This window comes from Hyaena hyaena, unplaced genomic scaffold, assembly GCF_003009895.1.
Source record: "Hyaena hyaena isolate Hyena2069 unplaced genomic scaffold, ASM300989v1 scaffold_384, whole genome shotgun sequence".
Taxonomy (NCBI): Eukaryota; Metazoa; Chordata; class Mammalia; order Carnivora; family Hyaenidae; genus Hyaena; species Hyaena hyaena.
The window spans coordinates 523927-539152 of NW_024081016.1; positions in this window are offsets into that span (position 1 = coordinate 523927).

Genomic DNA, 15226 nt, shown 5'->3' on the forward strand with positions numbered 1-15226 from the left:
GGGAATCTATACATTTACTTTTAGACACAGCTTTTCTAAAACTGTATGTATTGGTAACTGATACCATCCTGATTATTATTATGTCTATAATTTAATCTGCTTTCAAAGGGACCACTATGTCACTGTTGCCTTTTGTTCTTATTTTATAAATTTTGCTTCTATTGATGTCAAAATGAAGCTTATTGCATCCTGACAATCGTTATATCACACTGTTTCTTCCTTGTGAATTTAAAGCAGCAGATCAAAAGTTATTCTGAGACCTCCCAGAAATAACACATCTGTCTCAGCTTTTAGACTTACTATTTTTGGTGTGGTAAAATTAGAGAAGACCCTTGGGATTTAAAGGTTTGTGATGAGCGATTTTGAATGTTCACAGAGCTGTTTCTCCCCACAAATTATGATAGGCTTTTGTTACCATGAGGTCAAGGTACTGCTCCCCTTCCCCCACCCCCCAAGCATTGTATCACATCAGCTTTTATAGTGTCATGAACACATGATGGTTTCTTTTCCTATTTTGTGATTTTGGATTGTTCCTCTCATCCCACTGGATGCTGAAAACTTTTCTACAAGTTCTTTGTAAGCAGGTCTCAGTTGGCACATTTGTTTACCAGAACCCCCAAATCTGCTTTGTGGGTTAGTTACCTATTATTTTTTTCTTTACCCTCCTCTCCTTCTTCTTTTAGGGCCTATGGGTGGTAACAAATTTCTTGCCTCGAGTCCCAGATTCCTGCATTATGCCTTGAGGTTCTTTTCTATCTCATTCACACCTATGTAATCAGTCCCTTTCTAAATACATTCTCATCAAATTAAAAGTATTTTGATTTAAGTGTGCCATTTGCTTCTTGATAGAACCTTGGCTTATACAATGCCCTTAGTGTTTAAAAGCAAGTTTTCACTGGCTTTTCTAATCTTTCAGCCAAAATGACTCTACGGGGTGTGGGGCTTTATGTGCATGTGCATGCACATGTGTACGCATCTACTTAGACACAAACCACGTTTACGAACATATATTTGTAATTATTCTGCATATTTAATTGTCCTAATATTTTATACATCGTAACCCTTTTATGATATTAAATAACCTTTTTATATGATACTAAATAGACTTTGGTGCTTTCCTTTTTAACAATTTCCAGTGTTTTGCATGGTGGCTGTTTATAACATAATTAAGTTACACATTTTTCTCTTTGGAAACATTTCGGTCTTCCTAAACCTTCAAATTTCCACTATCATGAATAATGTTTGTAACACATCATATGTATAAGGCTTTGATGATAAATTCCCTGAAGCATAATTAATGAGTTAAAGTATATATTTATAAATATTTATTTTTATTTTATAGATTAGAAATATGTCATATTTATATTTGCTATATTATAAAATTTCTTTCTAAAAAAATTAGAACAATCTATCTGTGAAAGTACCTGTTTTGCTGCATCTTAGCCAATATCGTGTAATTTTGTTTTTTCACTTTTTGCTAATTTATCGGAAGAAAATATTTTCTGATATTTCTGATGTATCTTGTTTGTACATTTGTATTATTATGAATGGAATTTAATTTATTTCCATACAAACATTTTCATTTCTCCTCCATAAATTTTCTTCTTTGTATAGTTCAGAAATCCCTTTAATTCTCTATTTCATGCTTCGCCAAAAATCATGTAACTAAGTAAAATTAAACCAGAACTTTAAAAAATCCTAGTTTTGGGGATTTAGTTTAGCTGAGTTTTAATCAACTAGGAAGACATTATTGACCCATACATGCTATTTATAAAGTATTTTTTTCTTACAAATAGTTTATTGTCAAGTTGGTTTCCATATAACACCCAGTGCTCATCCCCACAAGTGCCCTCCTCCATGCCCATCTCCCCCCACCCCCCCACATCCATCAGTCCTCAGTTTGTTTCTCAGCATTCAAGAGTCTCTCATGGTTTGCCCCTCTCCCTTTCCCCCACCATTTCCCCCCTTCTTCTCCCCCATGTTCCTCCGTTAAGTTTCTCCTAATCCTCCTATATGTGCAAACATATGATATTTGTCCTTCTCTGCCTAACTTATTTCGCTAAGCATAACACCCTCAAGGTCCATCCATGTTGCTACACATGGCCAGATTTCATTGTTCTAAGTATTATTTTAAAAATTTTTAACGTTTACTTATTTTTGAGACAGAGAGAGAGAGAGAGCATGAGCAGGGTAGAGACAGAAAGAAAGAAACAGAGGATCTGAAGCAGGCTCCACACTATGAGCACAAAGCCTGATGTACCCAGACTCAACAACTGAGAGATCATGACCTGAGCCAAAATCAAGAGTTGGCCGCTTAACCGATTGAGCAATCCAGACACCCCTATAAAATATTATTATTTGGAGGCTACTTCCTTAATTTTATATCACTATAATCAAATGCTAGAATCTCTATCAACTAACTTAGTAGTCAGAGATCAAGCAACAGTATAGTTTCCTATAATACAAAAGGTGTTTCTTTGTTCTGGGGGAGCATGAGTGATTCTGGTGAGGAGTTGTATGAAAGGATGTTTGTCTGAGTTGTTGGTTTATGGCATTGAGAGTCATGGAGGTATTCAAGGGGTGTCGTTCATCAAGGTGCTGAAGGAAATGTCTAGCTGTGTTCACCAGCTAGTGCAATTGGGAGGGAGATGTTTTATTCAAAAGAAATCATAGTTAAAAAACTAGTTCCTAGAGGGAAAAAAAAGGTACAATACACAGAACAAAATTATTAATTCTCCATACATTTTTTAAAATGTTTATATATTTTGGGAGAGAGAGGAGGAGGGGAGAGAGAGTAAGAGAGAGAAGAGAGTACACATGAGCAGGAAAGGGGCAGAGAGAGAGAGAGAAAGACAGATTCTGAAGTAGGCTCTGTGCAGCACAGAGCCAGAGACAGGGCTCAATCTCATGAACTGTGAGATCATGACCTGAGTCAAAATCAAGAGTCAGACACTTAACCAACTGAGCCACCCAGGTACCCCTCTCTGTAGATTTTTAAAATAGAGAAATGAAGTCACTTTTGATATCAGTTTTTCAGTCTTATATTCACTAAGAGTCAGTGCTCCTTTCCTTGAAGTTTGTGCAACTGTTATTAGTATATCACAATTTAAAAACTTTCTACTTCCCCTATTTAATACTTTGGCCAAATTTATGAATCCATCACTTTTTGCATTTTTGTTTCTCACTTTTATTCTTATCCTTTCTTTTGCCTTGTTCCCTAACCCTTTTCCCATGGAGCATGCTTGGGGCACCTGGGTGGCTCAGTCAGGTAAGCATCTGATTCTTGATTTCAGCTCAGGTCATGATCTCATGGTTTGTGAGTTTGTGCTCTGCATCAGGCTCCCCACTCCTCCTCTGCTCATGCGCTCTCTCTTTCAAAATAAATGAAACTTTAAAAAATTTTAAAAATATATTTATTAATTTTTGAGTCAGAGAGAAAACATGAGTGGAGGAGGGGCAGACAGAGAGGGAGAGAGAGAATCCCAAGCATGCTCCATGCTGTCAGCACAGAGCCCGATAAGGGGCTGAATTTAGGGGTTCAAACTCAAGAGTTGTAAGATCATGACCTGAGCCAAAACCAAGAGTCTGACGCTTAACTGCTAACCCTACACCCTTTTTCTATGAAGCTTTTGAAATCTTGTAGAAGATTCTTTTGCAGGCATGAACTATATGTACTCCTAAATTACAATGATGAGAGGGCAAAGAAAAATGAAGTACTGAGGAACAGTTTCCATCGCTGAGGTGTTTTCTTTGCTTCACCCAGTTGTTTGAGTGAGTGCCAGGCTGAAGCCTCTATAGAAGGAGTAGAAGAGTATCACGTGACCTGTATCAGTCTTGGAGTCTCTGCCTGTGTTGGGCTTAGCAGCTTCTCATTTCCCCAGGTTGATGAGACCAGCTGCAATCTCAGCCTGGGCAGGACTAGGAACCACTTTATCCTGGGGCTCATGTGGACCTGGGAACCAGCCAATTTTCCCCAAATGTCTCTTTTCAGTTGACTTTAGCTGTGCTCTAAATGCCAGCCTCTCTGGTCATCTGTTCTTTCTAGTTCTTTCTTTTTATGCTCTGCACATTTTTGCTGTCTACCCCGTTGCTGCCTTTCTTCCCTGCACAGTGTGTCTGCTGAAGGAAGGCCCTGCTACATGGTGAATAAGCTTTCCCCTAGTCTGTAACTCTCCAGATCTTGCACATCTTCATGACTCAAAGCAGGTTTTCCCCAAGTGTGCTCTTGCTTTCACGAGCTCTCCTTGTGTGATCAGAGGAACAACAAGGGGGAAGCTGGAAACAATCTCTAATTCTTTAGGCCTACTCACTTATATTTTATTGTAAAAAAAAAAATTGCTCTACTTTGAAGCTTACTCTCTTCAGATGCTAACCATCTACCGTACTGATCACTGTCATGATCTGAGCCCCTGGTCCATATATCCACCTTCATCAACAAGACTGGCCCCTGGCTCAGTCATTTCCTTCCCCCTAAATATCACACCCATTCTTAGTTTTTCCTTCTTTTTTAAAAGTGTTTATTTATTCATTTTTGAGAGAGAGAGAGAGAGGCAGAGAGAGAGGGAGACAGAGAATCCAAAGCAGGCTCCATACTGTCAGCATTGAACCGAACGTGGGGCTCAAACTCACGAGCCATGAGAACATGATCTGAGCTGATGTCGGATGCTTAGCCAAAACCCAGGCACCTCCATCTTGGTCTTTCATAAACACTTTGAAGACCCTTGCCACCAGAGTAGGTATAACCATGACCATACCAAAATCCAACCACTGATTCTTTTTTTAAAACAATGAGGCAAAAATTTTGAAATACTAAAAATGGTAGTCTGTATAATTGTTTAAGAAAATTCAGGCCCCCTAGGAGAATTGAAGAGTGACCAAGTAACTTTCTCTGGCTAGTGAAACACTGATGGACCAATTGTGTTAATTTTATTCAAAAGCTTTACGGACCTATGAGTGGCTCATTACATTTTTCCTGCCACTGTGGTTGTTGAGATACAATATAAATTGCAACAGACCCATTTTAAGCTGCTGATATTTTCAACACAGCTTAGCGTGTACTGATGGATATATAAAGAAACAGCACTACCCTCTCCCTGATTTAAAAAAAAATGTTTCATGTATAAGGTCCTTTATTTTCTATCCAAGATAATCTGTGTTGGTGAGTGTGTATATGTTTCCTAGTTTTTGAACATCAAAGCACATTGCATTTCTCCAAGATAAAGGAGCACATAAACAGAGAGTTTTCCTTTTGTGGAGAAGTTTTTCAATTACCTGTCTCAAATGGGAACCTTACTGGAACAGAAATAATTGATGATTATGTCATCCAATTATGTCTTTCTTTTGTTATTTCAGGGATGGAGAAGGAGGTTTCCTCTAAAAAATGTTAGAGATGTTTCTTCTCTTTTCTTCCCTGCTCTAATACATGTACATCCCTTCTTGGGATAGAATGGTGAGAGACATACTAGATTACTTGATTTGGCAATAAAGTGTCAGCTCCAAGATTCAGAAACAATCCTGATAACTACTGATTAACTCCATCTCTTCCTAAGAAAATGAAGAACTGTCATGTATCCAGTATCTAAAAAAGTTCCTTGGCCTGTAAATAAGATTATTTAAGAGTTTTTCTGAATAAGGACTGATATTTGGAATATAACATTAGTTCTGACTTCTTCTTTAATCTCCATTTCTTGTTTTCCTCATTCCAGAACTAGAAGGATATTCTTGTCACTTTTTCCTTCTTTGGTTAAAGCTCTTGAACATCACATTCTCTTTTTTCTTGAGTTATCATTCACTGTCTGCCTCAGTGGTGTGCTGGGGCCAGCGCCCACAGCCTCCTGAGAATAGATAATATTTCTTCCCACCTTCAAGTTCAGCAGCTTCACAATGAGTGCAGTGACTTCACGCATGGTAGCTGATTTACAGAGAAAATAAAGCGTATTAGCTTATTATATTTAAAATTTTTCCATGTGTATGTATGTTTATATATATATGTATATGTGGATAATTTTCTTTTATTTTGTTAATGTTTATTTATATTTATTTTGAGAGAGAGAGAGAGAGAGCATGCAAGAAGGGGAGGGACAAGGAGAGAGAGAGAGAGAGAGAGAGAGAGAATCCCAAGCAGTCTCCACACTGTCAGTGCAGAATCTGATGTGGGTCTCAAACTCACGCACTGTAGATCATGACCTGAGCTGAAACCAAGAGTTGGATGCTCAACCAGCTGAGCCATCCAGGCGCCTCTGGATAATTTTCATACAGGACTTGAACCTTCTTCCCCTTTTCAGCTCCAGCCATCTCCCTGCATTCCGTTTCTGCTGCCCATTCCCAAGGCCATGTCCTCCTTGACTCAATTTGGAACTGATTCATCTCTGAAATATTAGACCAAATAACCTACCCTGAGTTCAAACGCCAGTATTCTCAGCTCATTGCTCTCTTACTTTCATCATACCAATTTTTCAGAGCTCCAATCCATTTATTCTTCCTCTTCCACAAATATATCAGCCCTTTTCTGTCTATGCTTCTTTTTCTCACCAGCCTAATCCCCACAATCCAATGCATCAATTATTATTTTTTTCTCCCTTAATCCTTTTAGCTCCCATGTGGATCAATCAATCCCTGTAACCTGTGTGCCACAGGCTGTTGAACATAGAAGTTCAAGAAGCCACAGCAAAGCAGCTCTGCCTACTTGCCTACTTGTGTGTTCTGACCCAGGGACTAACAAATGTTTTCTGTAAAGGGATATGTAGTAAATATTTTAGACTTTGTGGGCCGCATACCATCTTCTTGTATGCTTGTTTTCTTTTTTGCATGATACTTTACAAATGGAAAGCTCTTAACTTGAGAGTTTATAAAAACAGGCCAATGTCTGGAGTTAAGAGACAATGCCTGTTCTTACCCGAGACTGACCCACAGCAATGCTTGGCAATTCTTGTTGAAAGCCTCCATCTGCTCCCATTCTCCAGAGCAGCCTGTCTTAATTTGGACCATCAAAAGGTTCCTTTACAACTTGCCTTCTGCTTCAGCTTCATAGCAGACCAGACTTTCCTGTTTATAAGTAGGCCTCTGCTAGCTGGTTTTCTCACCACCTTCTCCTCTAGAGCTATGGCCATTTCAAAGGAGTCTAGACCTTTCCCAATTTGAAAGACCAGCATGGATCCCAAAATTCCAAATACCACAATGGCACATTTATGGGGCATAATGTTACCCCATAAAATTATAGTGAAATGTACCCCAAAATATAAATAGCCCTGCAAATCCCTAATGAGGAATACTACATGATAGACAATAATCAGCATACTCACTGGCAAAGAAGTGTTCTCAAGCCCCCCAGCAATTCAGATATGATCACACCTCGGAAGCCTTATAGACTACTACATATTACCTTCATGGGTGCTTAGAAGAGTCAGAATTGTGAAGACTGAACTCCCGAGTGCCAGAGAGTTTCTGTGTTAACAGTTCTGGAAAAGATCTTTAGACTTACTGTCACTTCATACTTTCATCTGTGAGGTTCTCCCTGCCTAGAAGACTCTTTAACTACCCTGATGCCTTCTTTACCTGGTTAGGCTCTTCTGGGATAAATGGATCAAAATAAACAAACATTAAGACATATGTATATCCTTGATTAAGACATGCATATCCTTGAATTATTTGTCAGAAAAGTGTATCAATTTAAACTCCCACTCACAGTATGTGAAAGTGACTTCCCACCAAATGGAGGACATATTTTTAATATTGTGTTTCAAAATATTTCAACTGAGTTGTTTCAGAAGAATGTTTAAGCTGCATAATTGCATACATGTCTGACCCCAATGCTTTATTCTGTGAATGTTTGATGTACTATAATTACAGTACTAATAGCTCCCATAATTCTTTACCTTGGTTTATTCTATGGAATTATTTCAGCAGTTTGGGAAAAATCATCCTGGGCTTGTTATAAAATTTGCTTTACTAGCCATGCGTGGCACCTGAAACTGTAGGTATTTAAGTGATTACTTCTTGGGATGTGTTCATCCGAGTGCAAATGAACTTGGCTCTGAACAGATTTTAGCAGGCGTTTGACAGCTTGGATGACTGGCACATTGTCATCTTCATAACACACCTAAAATGCGGAGTGCCAAAAATCACAAACAGGTTGGGTGTAGTTAAAGATCTGAGACCTTGTCCAACTTGGTTAATCTTTTAAATCATAGCAGCAGAAATATGCCAACTTTAATTAAAATTATAGCCAGTGATGTAAAATGTGATTATCATACCTGAAGATATATATTTTTATTTTAATATTCCATCTTCATATTAAAATGTGTCTTTGTAAGACTGGTGTGTGGTGTCAGATTGATAGCTGGTTGGCGGGACTGGAAACCTCCTTGGACAAGAAGGGCAATTTTGGTATACTGATCAGCATTTCTTTCTCTGACCATTTTGATTTTTGTTGTTGTTCTAGGGCTGTAAAACTTGGGGAATTTTTACTGATGAGGAACAAAATCCATTTTTGTTGTATCATATGCTGATAACAGACTTTAATAAAATACAGCAAAGGGACCCTGACAGAATCAGTGATTCATAACACATAAAACACTCTTTTCTGGAGGTGCTAGGGTTTAATAAAGAAGACTTTGAATCGGTATGTGTTTGTGTGTGTGCGTATGTTAGTTAAAATCCATAAGTTGGTGAAATACAGAAAGAGAACAAGAGCTTAAAAAGGTGTAAGGCTTGGAGCACCTGGGTGGCTCAGTCGGTTAAGCATCAGACTCTGGATCTCGGCTCAGGTCATGATCTCACAGTTTGTGGTTTCAAGCCCCCCCAACCGCCCCCTCCACTCCCTCTCTCCCCCAACTGTCCCCCCGCTCCCCGTCATGGTTCTCTTGTCTTCCTATCTCTCTCTGCCCCTCCCCTACTCATACTTATGCTTTCTCTCTCTCTCAAACTAAATAAGTAAACAAACTTTAAAAAACAGTATAATACTCAATCTTTTTTTTAATTTGGTTTTTGAAAATATCTACCATGTGCAAAAGTATTTACTAGATGTTTTTATTCCTAGCATTGTAAGTCATCAATGTAGATTACTCGAGTGCCCATTTAATTTTTTTAATGTTTATTTATTTATTTGGAGAGAGGGAGGGCAGGAGGCAGAGAGAAAAGGAAACAGAATCCCAAGCAGGCTCTGCTCTGTTAGAGCAGAGCCCTACATAGGGCTTGAACTCACGAACTGTGAGATCATGACCTGAGCCAAAATCAAGAGTCGGACGCTGAACCAACTAAGCTACCTAGGCGCTCTCGAGTACCTATCTTATATTTCTGTTTAAATTTTTTTCCCCCAGAGAAGGAATGTAGAAATTCTGTCAGTTGAAAACTGATACCAAGGATATGACATATGCAAAGTTAAAATCAGTGGGGGAAAGAGAATCAGAAGATTCTGCTATCCTGAGATTCAAGGCCGAAAGTTTCAACGTAATAGAAGTAGGGAGGTGGTTTAGAGAATGGAGTGAAGCTGGATTCTGTTATAAGCAATTGCAGTCATTCCCCCTTATCTGTGGTTTTGCTTTCACAGCTTCAGTTACCCACAGTCAACCCCAGTCCAGAGGCTGATGAATCTTCTAATGAACCATCAGGTCAATAGTAGACTAATGCTACACTAGGCTACATCACAAAGCCTGCGTCATTCACGTCAGCAGACGTTTTATCTTCTCACATCATCATAAGAAGGGTGAGTATAGTACGATAAGGTATTTCGAGAGAAAGAGACCATATTCACATAACTTATTACAGGACGTTATCATTGTTCTATGTTATTAATAGTTATTATTGTTTACCTGTTACTGTACCTAATTTATAAATTAAACTTTATCAAGTATGTATGTATAGTGGTCTGTACTGTCCCTGGTTTCAGGCATCCTCTGGGAGGCGTGGAATGTAAGGGGGCACTGCTCTAGTGATAGTTCTGGTACTAGTGCCTCTGTATCTTGTACCTTTAAGACATTATCTTAAAGCCATGAATATAAGGGCTGCAAGAGACTACAGTGAGCTTTTAATTCACTCATTTCATTTTTCTAGATAAGGAAATTGAGACCCAGAAATTTGTCCGTGATCTCACAATGAGATGAGATTAAAGCAGAGACCAGAAGGCAGAGTTTGTAAAAAGGTTTATTTATTGGGGCACTCAGGTGGCTCAGTCAGTTGAGTGTCTGACTTTGGCTCAGATTCTGATCTCATGGCCCCGCATCGGGCTCTGTGCTGGCAGCTTGGAGCCTGAAGCCTGCTTCAGATTCTGTCTCCCTCCCTTTCTCCCCCTCCCCAACCCACGCTCTGTCTCTCTTTCTCTCTCTCTCAAAAATAAATATTTTCCCTCCCCTGCTCACGCTCTCTCTCTCTCTCTCTCTCTCTCTCTCCTAGAAATAAATAAAACATTAAAAAAATTAAAAAAAAGAGGGGGGCGCCTGGGTGGCTTAGTCGGTTAAGCGTCCGACTTTTGCTTAGGTCATGATCTCGCGGTTTGTGGGTTCGAGCCCTGTGTCGGGCTCTGTGCTGACTGCCAGCTCAGAGCCTGGAGCCTGTTTCAGAGTCTGTCACTCCCTCTCTCTCTGACCCTCCCCTGCTCACGCTGTTTCTCTCTCTCTCTCTCTCTCTCCTAGAAATAAATAAAACATTAAAAAAATAAATTAAAAAAATGTTTAACATTAAAAGTTTTTAAATGTTTATTTATATTTGAGAGAGAGAAAGAGAGAGGGAGGGGCAGAGAGAGAGGGGAAGTGGACTGTACTGACAGCAGAGACCCCGGATGCCAGGTTCAGACCTGTAAGCCATGAGATCATGACCTGAGCGGAAGTAAGGCTCTTAACCAACAGGGCCACCCAGGCACCCCCAGAAGGCAGATTTTTTTTTTTTTTAAATCCAGTATAATTAACAGTATTGTATTAGTTCAGATGTATGACATAGTGATTTAGTAATACTATACATTACCCAGTGCTCATCACAATACGTGTACTCTTTTTATTTTAAATGTTTATTTTTTGAGAGAGAGAGAGAGAGAGAGCTCACAAGTGGGGCAGGGGCATAGAGAGAGGGAGACACAGAATTTGAAGCAGGCTCCAGGCTTTGAGCTGTCAGCAGAGAGCCTGATGTGGGGCTCAAACCCATGAACTGTGAGATCATGACCTGAGCCAAAGTCAGCTGCTTAGACGACTGAACCACGCAGGCACTCCAACAATACATGTACTCTTAATCCCCATTACCTATTTCACCTATCCTTTCTACCTACCTCCCTCGTGGTAACCATCAGTTTGTCCTTATAGTTAATAGTCTGTTTTTTGTTTGTCTTTTTTTTCTTTGTTTGTTTTGTTTCTTAAATTCCACACATGACTGGAATCATATAGTTATGTTGTTCTTTGACTTATTTTACTCAGCATTGTACTCTCTAGATCCATCTTTGTTGTTGCAAATGGAAAGATCTCATTCTTTTTTCATGGCTGAGTAATATTCTAGAAGGCAGATTTTTTTCTTTTTCCCATTTTTGACTTCTGTGATCTCTCTTTGATGATACAGAAAACATGTCCATCTAGTAGTTTGATTTACTGGAAAGCCTGTGACTGAGGTCTTTTAAAACAAGCATGCTACAATTTATACATTCAATATTGAGTTTTATTCTTTCCTAATATCAGTGATTCCAAAACTGATTTATGATCTGGGTAATCTTGGATGACTTTTTTAATCTTTCTAAACTTTAATTTCTCATGTGTAAGGTGAAGATAATATTGACCTTGCAAGTTTGCTTAAAGGTTTAGAGAAGATGTATATAAGCAAGGTAGGTACTCAAGTATAGTGGCACAGCTAATATTCATTGATATATATTACTGTTTAGGATTTTACATGAAATAAATCTTTTGATCACATGGACTATTTTTATGGAGATTACCTTTTAAAAATATATATTAGCATTGCTCAAAGCATGTTCTAATTCACCTTCTGAACAGGTTTCTGCCATTTCTCCGCTATACAGAGCCTTCTTTGTGTCACTGCGCTAAAATCAAAGGGTTGGCAGGGCCATGTTCCCTCTGGAGTCTCTAAGGGAGAATATATGTCTGTGTCTTTTTTCAGCTTCTAGAGGTTTCCCTGGGTCCTTAGCTCATGGCCCCACTCTCCATCCTCAAAGCCTGTAACATTAGGCCATGCTTGTCTCATGCTAGTTCTCCTTCTGTTTCCCTCTTCCATTTATAAGGACCCTCAAAATTACATCAGGTCCATTTAGATAATCCAAGAAAGTCTACTTATTTTCAGATCAGCTGATTACTGACCTTTATTAGATGTGAAACCTTAATTTCCCCTTGCCACATAACATAGTGTAGTCTTGGGTTCTGGGGATTAAGATGCAGACATCTTTGGGGAAAGCAACATTTTACTTACCACAGGACAGTGCATAAGAGGTAATAGAAGCTGCTAGTTAGGAGCTTCATAATCTTACTTTATGTTCTCCATGGGAGAATCTGATAGCATTGACATATCCTTTACCACCCCTGTTTTGTTATCAGTGCTGCTTTGCAAATGTGAGATTTCCTTTTGCCAGCAAAATAGTTCATTTTGTATAGCATTTGTGTGCAGCAACATCTTTAAGGTAAGTTAGTGTATAATCCCTAGTATATCTCAAATTTACCCTTGAAGAGATAGTGTGGTAGAAAAAGGCATTCTGGGGGGGGGGGCAGCGGGGAGTATGTGCACTGAGTATGACCATATCTTTGCTGCATGTACCCTGATCCCCATCACTGTGGGTAGGAGAACAGATTAGGAGCCAGATGAATCTTTTTTTTTTTTTTTTTTTTTTTATTTATTTATTTATTTATTTATTTTTTTTTACAAATAGTTTATTGTCAAATTAGTTTCCACATAACACTCAGTGCTCATCCCCAAAGTGCCCTCCTCCATGCCCATCCCCCCCTCCCCCCCACATCCCTCAGTCCTCAGTTTTTGTCAGCATTCAAGAGTCTCTCATGGTTTGCCTCTCTCCCTTTCCCCCACCATTTCCGCCCTTCTTCTCCCCCTTGTCCTTCTGTTAAGTTCCTCCTAATCCTCCTATACGTGCACACATATGATATTTGTCCTTCTCTGCCTGACTTATTTCGCTCAGCATAACACCCTCAAGGTCCATCCATGTTGCTACACATGGCCAGATTTCATTGTTTCTCATTGCCATGTAGTATTCCATGGTATAGATAAACCACATCTTCTTGATCCATTCATCTGTTGATGGACACTTAGGCTCTTTCCATGTTTTAGCTATTGTGGAGAGTGCTGCTATGAACATTGGGGTACACGTGCTCCTATGCCTCAGCATTTCTGTATCCCTTGGGTAAATTCCTAGCAGTGCTATTGCTGGGTCATAAGGGAGTTCTATTGTTAGTTTCCTGAGGAACCTCCACACTGTTTTCCAGAGGGGCTGTACCAGTTTACATTCCCACCAACAGTGCAGGAGGGTGCCCGTTTCTCCACATCCTCGCCAGCATCTCGAGTTCTCTGATTTGCTCATTTTAGCCACTCTGACGGAGCCAGATGAATCTTGGTTTGAGTCTCAATGTGAGCTATGTGACCTTGGCCAAGTATTTATTTATTTATTTATTTATTTTTAAAATTTTTTAATGTTTTATTTATTTCTAGGAGAGAGATAGAGAGAGACAGCATGAGCAGGGGAGAGTCAGAGAGAGAGGGAGTCACAGACTGAAACAGGCTCCAGGCTCTGAGCTGGCAGTCAGCACAGAGCCCGACGCGGGGCTCAAACCCACGAACCGCGAGATCATGACCTAAGCGAAAGTCGGACGCTTAACCGACTAAGCCACACAGGCGCCCCTTTGGGCAAGTATTTATAAACTGCAGTTTGCTCATATACAAAATAAAATCATAGTGCTTATTTATAGGGTTATTGTTACAAAATGAAATAATGCATGCAAAGCATTTAACATAGTGCCTGATTCAAAGAGGACTCCATTAGTGTGGGTGACTGTTGTTATTTTCATATTTATAAAGTTCAGTTCTCTTATCTACAAGAAAGGGTTGGCCCAGATTCACCCTGTTCTAACAGTCCATGGATCTAGATACGGTTTCCTCTGTAGGAAAGGACTAAATAAGTTTGTTTTATTTATTTGATAATTGGAAGTTTGTACCATTGATTACCATCACCCATTTTGTCCATCTACCTATCCCCGCCTCTGGCAATCACCAGTCTGTTCTCTGTATCTGTAATTTTCATTTTGTTTTGTTTTAGATTCCATACATAAGTGAGATCACATTGTATTAGTCTTTCTCTGTCTGACTTAATTTCACTTAGCATAATACCCCCTGGGTTCACCCATGTTGTCACAAATGGCAGAATTTCCTTCTTTTTTATGGCCGGATAATATTCCACTACATATGAAAATCTTCTTAACTGAAGAGTTTGGTTCTTTTATTTCTGCTTTTACTAATGGCATTTGGGAATTTATTTCTTCTTTATTATTTCTTCATACTTCTACTTTTCTCTTTAACAGTTAGGTGAGACCTTACATATGGAAATTATGTACATAGAAAGGACTATAGAAGCCAACGGAGTGGATTGACAAGAAGAGCAGAGCTTAGAGGAAGGCTAAATAAACCTGGGAAAGAGATCCACAAAGAGATAAATTCTGACCAGAAAGAAAGGAAGAGGATATGGAAAGACAATGTCTTAGGGTCCAGTAGCTGAAAAAGTCCAGGTAGGAGTGCATTGTCAATGATACCAGATGCTACAGATTCTACAAAAGGTAATTAAATTTGGTGGTTAGAAGATTGTTGAAGTGAATTGTTTCCATGGAGTAGTAGGAGCAAAAGTTTTGTGGGAAAAGAAAAGGCCACATATAGAATGTAATCTTAGAGTGGAAGGTTTGTAAGGATAGGGACAACTTCAGTATGGGAGAAAAATGCCTATCAAGATGTGGGAGCATTGATGCAACAGAACTGAGGTAACTGATGAATGAAAGTCTTCAAGATAAGAAAAATCTCTGCACTTTCTTCTGATGTAGATTTCTTTTCAAGAGTCCACTTAGAGACTGCACAGATTACATGCCTAATTACGAGTTGGAAGAAATGCAATATAAATGACGAGGGTGTCTCAATAGGGAGTGCTGATGAATCCATTAATTTGGGTATCATTGATCAAGTACTGTGAAGTTAATCCCGCAATGTGGGTTAGATCAGAGCATACATTAATAAACGCACTTGCGCTTGACCT